Source organism: Desmodus rotundus, chromosome 12 (assembly GCF_022682495.2).
Source record: "Desmodus rotundus isolate HL8 chromosome 12, HLdesRot8A.1, whole genome shotgun sequence".
NCBI lineage: Eukaryota > Metazoa > Chordata > Mammalia > Chiroptera > Phyllostomidae > Desmodus > Desmodus rotundus.
In genome coordinates this window covers 62,455,729-62,466,154 of record NC_071398.1, presented here as the reverse complement: position 1 = coordinate 62,466,154, position 10,426 = coordinate 62,455,729, and positions in this window count along the sequence as shown.

Here is a 10,426-nt window from a genome sequence, read left to right as displayed (position 1 = left end):
AAGGGAGGGAGAGAGGGAGAGAAACATCAATATAGAAGAGATATGTGGTTGCTTCTCCCATGCCCCCTCCTGGGGACCTGGCCCGCAACCCAGGCATGTGCCCTGACTGGGACTCGAACCTGCAAACTTTCAGTTCACAGGCTGGTGTTCAATCCACTGAGCCTGCTAGCCAGGGCTCACATTTCATTTACCACTCAGAACAACCTTCGAATATAGATATTAGTCTTTCTACTTCACAGGTACGGAAAGTGGAGTTCAAAAAGTGAAAATCACATGCCAAAGATCTATTTATGGTTGACAGGAATTGGAACCTGCTTCTAAATGATTCCAAGCCCATGCCTTTTATATCATTTCTCTGAGGCCCTGAGAGGGTGAGAATTTGCTCAGTGTCACATGATTAGAAGGAAGTTATATCTTTCTAGCCTCCTTTGACTGGCTAGTCAAAATGTGTTGGTCATGTCCTTAATTAATATATGCATGCATATATTACATATATAGTACATAGATATGTATTAATATAGTGTGTATGTGTGTACACACACATATACACACTACATATATGTAGTGTTAACTCTGTGTCAGGCATGGTGTATCAGTTTATATGAAGAATGCAGTAGAGATCTCGGGCCAAGATGGAGGCATAGGTAGACACACTGTGCCTCCTCGCACAACCAACAGAAGGACAACAACAATTTAAAAACAAAAAACAACCAGAACCAACAGGAAATTGAACTGTATGGAAGTCTGACAACCAACGAGATAAAGAAGAAACATTCATCAGACTGGTAGGAGGGGCAGAGTCGGGCAGCTGGGCGGTGAGGCAGAGGCTGGTGGAGCAGGTGGTCCCACATTCGCGTGCAGATAAACTGGGAGGAACAACTGGGGATTGAAACAGACCATACAACCCAGAGTTCCAGCTCGGGGAAATAAAGCCTCAAACCTCTGATTGAAAACCCCTGTGGGGGTTGAGGCAGCAGTGGGAGAAACTTCCAGCCTCAGAGGAGAGTTCATTGGAGAGACCTACCTGGGAATCAGCACTAGAAGGGCCCAATTTGCTTGTGGGTAGTGGGGGAAGTAACTGAAAACCATCAGAGAGTGGAGCAAGTGCCACTGTTCCCTCTTGGGCCCCTCCCCCACAAACAGCGCCACAACGCACCCCATGGGTTGTCCACCCTGGTGAACACCTAAGGCTCCGCCCCTTACTATGTAACAGGTGTGCTGAGACCAAAAAAAAAAAAAAAGGCCTGAAAGAAAGAACAGATCAAAGCTCCAGAAAATACAATTAAGCGATGAAGAGATAGCCAACCTATCAGATGCACAGTTCAAAATACTGGTAATCAGGAAGCTCACAGAATTGGTTGAAATTGGTCGCAAATTAGATGTAAAAATGAAGGCTGTGCTGAGAGAAACAAAGGAAAATGTACAGGGAACCAACAGTGACGGGAAGGAACTGGGACTCACAGTGCGGACCAGAAGGAAGAAAGAAACATTCAACCAGAAAAGAATGAAGAAACAAGAATTCAAAAAAATAAGGAGAGGCTTAGGAACCTCCAGGACTTCTTTAAACGTTCCAACGTTCGAGTCATAGAAGTACCAGAAGGAGAAGAGGAAGAGCAACAAATTGAAAACTTATTTGAACAAATAATGAAGGAGAACTTCCCCAATCTGGCAAAGGAAATAGACTTCCAGGAAGTCCAGGAAGCTCAGAGAGTACCAAAGAAGCTGGACCCAAGGAGGAACACACCAAGGCACATCATAATTATATTAGCCAAGATCAAAGACAAGGAGAGAATCTTAAAAGCAGCAAGAGAAAAGGAGACAGTTACCTACAAAGGAGTTCCCATAAGACTGTCAGCTGATTTCTCAAAAGAGACCTTGCAGGCAAGAAGGGGCTGGAAAGAAGTATTCCAAGTCATGAAAGGCAAGGACCTACATCTAAGATTACTGTATCCAGCAAAGCTATCATTTAGAATGGAAGGGAAGATAAAGTGCTTCCCAGATAAGGTCAAGTTAAAGGAGTTCCTCATCACCCAGCCCTTATTATATGAAATGTTGAAGGAATTTATCTAAGCAAAAGAAGATAAAAAATATGAACAGTAAAATGACAGCAAACTCACAGTTATTAACAACCACACCTAAAACAAAAACAAACTAAGCCAACAACTAGAACAGGAACAGAGTCACAGAAATGGAGATCACATGGAGGGTTATCAACATGGGGAGTGGGAGGGGGAGAGAGGGGGAAAGGGTACGGAGAATAAGTAGCATAAATGGTAAGTAGAAAATAGACAGGGGGAGGGTAAGAATAGTATAGGAAATGTAGAAGCCAAAGAACTTATATGTATGACCCATGGGCATGAACTAAAGGGGAGAAATGTGTGTGGGAGGGGATAAGCAGGTCAGAGGGGAATAAAGGGGAGAAAATGGGACAACTGTAATAGCATAATCAATAAAATATATTAAAAAAAGAATACAGTAGAAAAGATGGGCATGAAGTTACACATGGTAACTGATCTCAGTTTTAGACATGCTGAGCTTGAGATACAGGTTTTTCATTAGGCATTTGGATACTCATACCTGTGTAGAGCTCTGGGGGAAGGTCTGTGCAAGAAATGGAGATCGGAGACTGGTCTTCCAGTTGGTGGTGGTCACACCATTAGCAGTGAGTGAGATCTTGAAGGTTGCATGAGGGAGAAGAGCACTGAGGACCGAAGGCCAGGTAATCCCCGTGTTTCAAGGAGCAGACAGAGTGGAGAGTTCATTCCAGAGAGTTAGGCAGAGAATCAGGAGACAGGGACCAATCGAGTGACATTTTTTTCTATTTCCTTTTAAATAATCAGCCTATTCAGGTGTAACTCACATACAGCCAGCGCACCCATCCTGAGTGTACAGTTCCCAGAAAGACGCCGCTGTCTGGTGCCACCGTCTTGGCGGCTGGCAGGCAGTCCTGGTGCAGTGCCGACAAAGGTGTGCATTCACGCAGCCTCCACTCCAGTCAAGAGGCAGGGCATTCGTTGCCATCATATTGGAGGTTCCTTCGTGCCCTCCGCAAGTAGTATGCCCGTGCCCTGCTTGCTCCGGATGCCAGCGATCTGATTTCTGTTACCATGGGTGGGTTTCCCTTAGTCTAGAATTTCCTGTCAGTGGAACTGCCCAGTGTATACCTTGCGTCTTGCTTCATCATGTTATTGCATGGGTCAGTAATGTGGTCCTTTATATTTTGGGGTAAAATTGCACTGTATGAATATTCCACAGCAGTTTATTCACTTGCTGATGGACACCTGAGTTATTTCTAGTTTGGGAACATTATAGATGAAGTGGCTAGAAAAATTTGTGTGTATTTTGTGTATATATATTTTTTCATGTTTATTGTTAAATACCTAGCAGTGGAATCGCTTGGTCAAATGTAAGGGCACATTTAAGAGAAATGGCCTAACTTCCTTCCAAAGTGATTATGCCATTTTATACTCTCATCAGTAATCCCTGAGGCTTCTGATGCTCTATTCTCACCTTACTTGGTATTTTATTATTTTTAATTTTGTCATCCCAGTAGGTGTGTAGGAGGACCTAACTGTGGATTTAATGTGCAGTTATCTGATGACTGATTGAATATCTTGTCATGTCTTATTGACCATTCTTGGGATCTATTTCATTTGAATATATGCCTGTCCTATGGCATATATTACCAATACCTTGTATTGATTATTGCACTCCTAATAAATCTTCCAGTCAAGTTATGTAAGTCCTCTCACTTTGTAATTCTTTTTTCAAAACTGCTTGGCTCGTCTAAGTCCTTTGAACTTCCACGTAGATTCCACGTAAATCTACTTGTCAATTTCTGCAACAGTAAAGCCTGCTGGGATTTTTATTGGAATTATGTTGAATCTATCGATCATTTTGGGAATAGTTGACATCTTAACAATATTGTGTCTTCCCATCCATTTATTTAGGTACTCTTTCATTTCTCTCAGCAGCGTTTTCTAGTTTTCCATGTATGAGTTTTGCACAAATTTTGTCATATTTATTCCTGAGTACTTTCTGTTTTGATGCAATTTTATAATGTGCCTTAATTATTCATATTTCATGTGCTAGGGTTCATTCTGTAGATTTATGATTTTCCTAAAATTTGGAAAAATGTTGGTCATTATTTCTTCAAAAATATTTTCACTTCCTCTCTCTCTTTTTTCCTTCAGTGTCCAAGTTGTCTCACGGCTCACTAATGCCCTGGTCATTTTCCTTTTGTGCTTTGTTTTGCATGGTCTCTCCTGTTCTGCCTAGGGAGTAGGGTCTCTCCCAGGCTTCTGTCCTCCTCGGGTGCTCTGTCTCAGCCCCAGAGGCAGAGACTGCTCCTTATGTGGAGGTTTGTGTATTTCATTGAGTTCTTCCTTTCCCTTTAGAAAGCAACCCCTGTTATAGTTAATAATTCTTTATATTGAGATTTCCCTGTTTAAATTAGGGTGTGGTTTCTGTCTCCTGAGTTGATGCTCACTGACATGCACATAAAAGAAGGGACTAGAAATTTCAGAGATGTGGAGAACATTGAAGACAAGAATTTCAGCCCAGGTGGAAAGGCAGGGTCTTTACAGGGAGAGGAACACCCTTTGAGCCTGGAGACCGTTAGGAAAGCTATGTGGTGGGTAAGCCGAATATAGCTGTGACAGAAGGCGGATGAGAAGCTGAGGGGGTCCTGGGCTTTGGTTTTCTCCTGGAGTAGGAGGGCAGGCTTCCTGCCCAGGGCTTGGGGAGAGTGAGGCGGATGTGTGATAGCCTTGGTGAACCTCGCAAAAGACCAGTTTGTGCCGGAGTGGGCAGTTTTCTATATTAAGACTCAGAAGTACAGGCTCAAGAGCAGAGCAGGCAGCTGTAGAGCCGACTCTGGGCCCGCGTGTCTCAGGACTTGTGAATGAAACGCAAAGGTCTTGGCGGAGGCTGGTGAGAAATCATCCAAGCTGTTGGCCAGAGCTCTAGCTAGGGTCTCGAAGGACTGAAGCCCAGGGTTGAGGGGGAAGGGAGGATAAACCGTGAGGCAATTAAAGGGTTAAGTGCTGGAACTCAGTGAGGTCAAGGAGTGGTGAAGTGGGAGGACCAGAATAGAGCTGGGGAAAAATTGTGGTCCCCTGGGATGTTGACATTTATTTTTTGAGAGGCAGAGCCATGCTAGTAATGGTCCAGGTGTGGCCTTGGAAAGCGTAGCTAAAAGCAGAGTGGGAGGTTGTTTGAAGGAGTGAGGACAGAGTTAGAGACAGGCTGGGGTGTCAGATGGGTTGGCCTGTGCAGTGTCTCAGGGTGGGGGGGAGTTAATGGGGAAGCAGGGACGAATTGTCAGCTGGTATGGGCCAAGGTCAATGACAGCAATAACAGGTAGAGGGCAATGAGCCATTTAGTGTGAGGAGGCCTGTAAACGAGGCTAGAAAAGTCATGGCTGTGGAAGTGGTGGAGGAAGCTGGGAGACTGCTGACCCGGAGGGCACCTTGGCTGGCTGGAAGGGGGACTCACGTGGGAGGGAGAACCTCCTCCTCACAGAGGGCTACAGGGTGGCCGGAGTCCTTGGGCTGGGCCAGGTTAGGGCTTCAGTGAGGAGGAGGCTGTAGTGCAAGTTCCCAGAGGCTGCCGTGGGTGTAGAATTTGTTGTTAGTGGAGTGAGGGTTACCAAGGGCACAGGGGAAAATATTCAGAAGGAAAACAGTGAGAGGAAGGTGGAGAGGAGAAAGATCGCCAAGTGGCCCAGTGAAGAGACTTAAAGTACAACAGCTGAGTTTCATCCAGGTACCACAGTACCAGATGCATAGTAGGAGCTTAAATAATATATGTGAGCAATTGAGAACATAAATTAATACATAAAGTCTGTTCCCTGCAGCTGCTTGCTTTGATTCTCTGGGCCTTAGTTTCTCCATTTGTTTACTGGGAATGCTGCTGCTTCTCTATCCCTAGTTCTGAAGTTTATAGTAGTTCCCTCTGAAAAGTCCCAGTTCTTTCCATTTGGCAGAGTGGGTGTCTTATTATTCTGTCTCATTTCACCGTAGGAGGGCAGGCAAAGTCAGGGCTGCATCTTCTAGTTCCAACCTGGGAAAAACTGAAGTTCAGAGAGAGCAAAGAGATCACCCAATATGATAGATTAAGATTTATAGAAAGACCAAGAAAGAAATGGGGGTGTCATTCTCCATTCCAGCCTGTTCTGTGGCCCTGGAAGCAGTCCCAGAGGGGCTGCGTGGGGGACTTGCAGAAAGTGGTCCCACGCGAGCTGTGGCCAGTCAGGCTCTGTGCAAGCCGGCCTCCAGCAGGGGGCGGTGTGGAGTCGCAGAAGGCTGGCCGCCGGTTGGACTGGAAGCAGAGCGGCTGTGCCCCTGCCACCTTCTGACTTGGATGGGAGAGGCTCTTCCCAGGGCTGAGATCGTCCTTGGAGTGGTGCAGCCGAGTTGGGGTGGCCTGCTCTGTCATTCTCCATCCACTCCTCCGAGCCCTGCTGCCTGGTAGGAGGGGCAGGAAGCAAGAGGAGATGGGTCCGCACTGCCTCTTCGCCCTCAAGTGCTGAGTCCTGCGTCCTGCGTGATGGGGAGTGAGGTCTGATGCAGGTGCACAGGGTTTGTGGGCTCTAAGTGCCCGCACACCCACGCTCCAGCCGTGCGCGCCGGCCACTGCCAGACCCCTCCCAGTGAGTGGTAATGGGGCGTGCTGGACCTCCTTGTTCTCAGGCTTTCACCCTGAAATACACCTGAAAGCCCTGGTGGAGTACAGATGCTGAAAGTGTAAGGACTTATCATTAATGATTAATGGCTAGTTAAGAGCAAAAATATGTTCCTTGACCTATTCCAGAGGGGGGAAGGGGAACTCTAGGGAAGGCACAGGCTGAAGATTTTCTTATTTGCAGACTGGCCCTTTGGCCTGTGTTCACCTCTGTGAGGTCGCAGAGGGGAAAGGTGAGCATGCCAGTTTGTCACAGAAGGTCGTGGGGAGGATGTAAGCACCCAGAAAACAGAGGCCGTAAAAATAACAGTAACAAACTACCATCTATTAAGCATCCGCTATGTTCCAGGCGTGCTACATGTGTCACTTAATGTAATCACCACGGCAGCCCAGTAGGATAGATGTAATTATATAACTAGAAATGGAAACTTAGAGTCTGAGAGGCCCAATGGTAGCAGAGGGTTGCACAGGTAATAACTAGGGATGGCCGGATTCGAACCCAGGCCCATTGGGCTGTAATGGCCCACGCCTTTCTCACTGTAACGTGCGGCCTTGTACAATACTTTACTAAACCTCCAAAAGCCTTTCTAAGGAGCTGTCTTAAGCTGGCTCCTTAAGAATCACGCAGGGAAATTGTTGAAATGCATCTTCTTAGCCCTGCCCCAGGGAGAATGTCGTCAGGGTTTTCTTCCTTTTCCTTCTACGTTTCCCCCTCTGTTACTTTAGTTCACAAGGCGCACTAATCAGTATGCTGTCTCCTAAACACATTATACCTTAAACCTGTTCTGGAAAACACCGGCAAGTGCAAATTCATTTTGTGAAGCAAGGGACCCCTGAGTTTCACCAACAGAGTTCTGTACAATTAGGGGCTCCCTGTTGTTCCAACAGGGGTACACTTTTATCCTCCTTACTCTGCAGGAACTGTACTTGGATAGAGACGGTTCATGACTGGGAAGAAGCCTCCACCTGGGGAGGACCTGGTCCTGGGAGGAAAACAGAAACAGAAGCAGAAAACAGGTGGATTCTTGGCGGTTTTAGTCACTGCCTCAGTCAGTAAGTAACTACTGAGGCTCCGGGTGAGGTGTTGGGGACGGAGCCATGTATAAAGCAGACGAAGTCTCTGCTCTCGGGAACCTCAGTTCAGTGGACAGAGAAGACCTCTCTGATGAGGTGGCGTCTGAGCTGAGACCTCATTAAAGTGGTAGAGTGAACCATGAGTTGCCGGGGAAAAGCATACCATGCAGAGGGAACAGTGAATGCGAACACTCTGAGCAGGGGTCTCGGATGTACTTGAGGAGCTGCAAGACATAGGTGTCGGGCGAGAAGGCTGGGTGGCGTGTGCAGACAGGAGCGAGGTAGGAGATGAGACGGGAGAGGCAGCACGGGACGGAGCACGCAGGGCCAAGGAGGCCACGCTGAGAATTTGGGGTTTGTTTCAAGTGAGGTGAGATGCCATTGGAAGGTTTTGTACAAGGGAGTGACGTGATTCACTTCAGGTTTTAAGAGGATCCCCCTCGGTGCGGGGTTGAGGATAAACTCTAGAGGGTCAGGGGTCCCCCTGGATCCCAAGGCAGCTCTCCATGTCTCTTGAATAGTTCTGTCTGATTTTAGCCCTCATGTCTCTACCATGATGGCCAGATGGGGGACACAGGCCAGGCTAGTGTCCTCCATCGTCCTCGCTGCGTCTCCTGCTCCCTCCCAGTCGTAGCTCTGTGAGTGTCAGTGGCTGTGAAATTGATAGCAGTGGTGGATGCCGTAGCGGTAGGGATGCTGGCCACATCAGGGGTGTCTAGATACCCGATCAGCCCAGCCAGGGCGCCCTCATTCCGCCAGAGGTAAAGCAGTTTTGACTTTAGGAGCAAAGTGGGAGAGCCGTAACTCATTACTCACTCGTTCTTTTAACTCCTGTTGAGTACAGACCCTGGGCCAAGCTCCGCATGAGCCATGAGAACTAGAAAATTTTAATAAAGCCCCTCATACCTAAACTCTGCCCTAGAGGAAACTCTCAAACTAATTACTAACATTTATCAAGCACTTCTGATGGATTAGACACTGATTTAAGTGCTTTTTATGTATTGCCATATTCAATCACTTAAATTAATGCTGTTAGGCAGGTACTATTTTACTCGCCATTTTAAAGATGAGGAAATTGAGGCACGCAGAGGTCAAGTAACCTGTTCAAGGGCACACAGCTGTAAAGTGAATTGAGATTTGAGCCCAGGCAATCTGGCTTCAGAGTCTCGACTACTCTGCTTCTCAGACTAGAGGGGAGGTAGCTAAACACACTATGAAGCAACAAGATGAGTGCTTGCTAGAGCTCCTGGGAGTTTTTGACATTCCTGAGGGGCAAGGCCCAAAGCCTTTTCAAATCTGCAATCCTGTTAATGTCACCCAAGTATGCAACTTATCCCAATAAAATGCTATAAAGTACAACTAAGATTTTGAAGTGATTCTTCCAGATTCTTAATAAAAGATTAAAGTAATTTACAAAGTATTTTCTGGCTCAGAACCATCCCTTTCTTGGACGGCTTCACACACTCATCATTTCCATCATAAGCTGACAGCTGCTTTTTAGGCAGTCTATTCTTCATAAAGGCAAAAAACCCCAGACAAACCCAGTTTTTATATCAGGTAGAGGCCAATGGGCCGGGTTGGGCTGTGAAGGCCTGGAGGTGGGTGGGGGCTTGGCTCCCTCGTTATCTCACGTCTCCTTCCTTGTCAGACTCAAATCTGTGCCTCAGTAAAATGGCAACTCAGTGCAAGTTGTGGACCTTCAGGACCTTCCGGGAACAGGAGAAACCACAAATCTGACACCCCAGAATGCCAGGGGGGCAGACACTGGGTTCCTAGGTGCTGGGACAGCACGGTCTGAGGCCGCTAACTGTGCCTGGAGAAGACAGGGAAAGCTTCAAGGAGAACATGAGATTCGAGCGGGGCTTGAAAGACGTGGTGACCTTCACCAGGCTCAGAGGCGAGGGAAAGGTGTTCTGGTAAAGGAAAAGTTTGTGTCAAGGACCTGGGGTGGCCTTCTGGGCCTTCTGGATCATTCCCTCCTAAATGCTAAAGATCTTGGGGTGGAATCCAAGTGGACTTTCTCTGCTTTGTAGGATGTTGTAATAGTAAGTTATATCTTTACTCACAAGTGTTCTTCCTCTCTCTCTCTCCAGCTTTATTGAGGTATATAACTGACTTGCAATAAACTGCACTTACCTAAAGTTTACAATTTTTGTAAGTTTTAGACATACCCATGACACCTCCACCACAATCAAGGCAGTGAACACGTCCACCCCCCGCAGAAGTTTCCCCGGCCCCTCTGGGTTCCCTGTTTCCCTCCCTCTCCTGTTCCTCCTCTCCTGGCTGGGGGCAGCCTCTGCTCTGCTTTCTCACTATACGTTAGTTTGCACTTTCTAAAATTTTATATAAATGCAGGTACACAATATGTGTTCCTTTCCCTCTGGCTTCTTTCACCCAGCACGTTTACTTTGAGATTCACCCCTGTTGTGTGTATCAATAGTTCATTCCCTTTTTGAAATGACTTTATTTATTTATTTTTAGAGAGAGGAGAAGTGAGAGGGGGAAAGAAAGGGAGAGAAACATCAATCAGTTGCCTCTTATATGCACTCCAACTGGGATGGAACCCAAAACCCAGGCATGTGCCCTTACCGGAATCGAACCAGTGACCTTTCACTTTGCAGTATGATGCCCAACCAGCTGAGTCACACCAGTCGGGGCCATAGTTCAT